This window comes from Chrysochloris asiatica, unplaced genomic scaffold (genome assembly GCF_000296735.1).
Source record: "Chrysochloris asiatica unplaced genomic scaffold, ChrAsi1.0 scaffold00252, whole genome shotgun sequence".
NCBI classification, from domain to species: domain Eukaryota; kingdom Metazoa; phylum Chordata; class Mammalia; order Afrosoricida; family Chrysochloridae; genus Chrysochloris; species Chrysochloris asiatica.
Window position 1 is genome coordinate 2,822,998 of NW_006408770.1, and position 2,067 is coordinate 2,825,064.

Sequence of the window (2,067 nt, forward strand, 5' to 3'; positions counted from 1 at the left end):
ACAGCCCATGGCACTTTCAATATTCTCCTCTGACACCATCAGTCAAATGCATCAATTCTTCTACAGTCTTCCTTATTCACTGTCTAACTTTTGCATGTATATGAGGTTATTGAAAAGACCATGGCTTGGGTCAGGTGCACCTTAGTCCTCAAGATGACACCTTTGTTCTTCAACACTTTAAAAGGTCTTGTACAGCAGATTTGCCTAATGCAATACATCGTTTGTTTCTTGTCTTCTACTTCTGTGAGTATTGAAGGTTCATCCAAGAAGAATGAAGTCCTTGACAACTTCAATCTTTTCTCCACTGATAAGAATGTTGTTTTTTGATCCAGTGGTGAAGATTTTTGTTTTCTTTACATTGAGATGTAGTCCATACCAAAGGCTCTGCTCTTTGATATTCATCAGTAAATATTTTAAGTCCTCTTCACTTTCAGCAAGCAAGGTTGTATCATCTGCATATCACAGGTTGTTAATGAATCTTCCTCCAAACATGATGCCATGTTTTTCTTCATATAACCTAGCTTCTCGGGTTATTTTTTTCAGCATGCAGGTTGAATAAGTTGAATGGTGAAAGAATACAACCCTGCCGAACACCTTTATTAATTTTAAACCATTCAGTGTTCCCATGTTCTGTTCAAACAACTGCCTCTTGGTCCATGTACAGATTCCTCATAAGCACAATCAAGTGTTCAGGAATACTCATACTTCCCAATGTTGTCCATAGCTTGCCATGATCCACACAATCAAAAATCTTTGTGCAGCAATAAAGCACAGATAAACATCTTTCTGATATTCTCTGCTTTCAGCCAAGATCCATTGGACATCAGCAATGATATCTCTCATTCCACATCTTCTTCTGAATCTGGCTTGAACCTCTGGAAGTTCTCTGTGAATGTATGCTTGCAGCCGTTTCTGTATTGCCTTTAGTAAAACTTTACTCACATGGGATATCAAAGATACTGTTCAATGATTACTACATTCAATTGGGTCACCTATTTTTGGAATGGGCACAAATACAGATCTCTTCCAATAAGTTGGCCAGATAGTTGTCTTCCAAATTTCTTGTCATAGATGAGTGAATGCCTCCAGTGTCTCCTCACTTTCTTGAAATATTTCAATTTTTATTCTATCAATTCCTGGTGCCTTGTTCTTTGCCAGTTTCTTCAATGAACCTTGACTACTTCCTTCAGTCTCATTGGCTCTTGATCACATGCTACCTCTTGAAATGGTTGAACATCAACCATTTCCTTTTGGTACAGTGACTCTGTGTATTCCTTCCATCTTCTTTTTATGCTTTCTGCATCTTTCAATAATTTGCTCAGAGAATTCTTCAGTAATGAAAGTCGAGGCTTGAATTATTTCTTCAGTTCCCCCAGCTTGAGAAATGCTGAGTGTGTTCTTCTCTTTGGCTTTCTGTCTCCAGATCTTTGCACATTTGTTTGTAATATTTGACTTTGTCTTCTTGACCTGACCTTTGAAATTTTCTGTTTGGATCTTTTACCTCCTCATTTCTTCCATTTGCTTTAGCATCTCTACACTGGAGAGCAAGTTTCAGTGTCTCTTCTGACATCCATTTTGAGCTTTTCCTTCTTTCTTGTCTTCTTAATGACTTTTTGCGTTTTTCTGTATGATGTTCTTGATGTCATCCCACAACTCTTCTGGTCTTCAGTATTTAGTATCTAAATAATTATCAATGTTGTTGTTGTTGTTATGTGCCGTGGAGTCAGTTCTGACTCATAGCAACTTTGTATAGGGTTTCTAAGTCTGTAAATCTTTACGGGAGCAGAAAGCCTCATCTTTCTCCCTTGGAACTACTGGTAGTTTCGAACTGCTGACCTTGCAGTTCGCAGCCTGATTTGTAACCTCTATACTCCCAGAGCTAGCCTCAAAGAAACTTATACTTCTCCACAACATATCAAGAAAAGGAAAACCCAAGAAAACTATGGAAACATTACATTTATGAATAAAATGACAAGAAAAAGTACAGAAAAAATGAACTCAGCATAAGAATGCATACAGAACAAAGAAACCAGCAGCACCACAAAAAAGAAAACAGCAATTAATTCA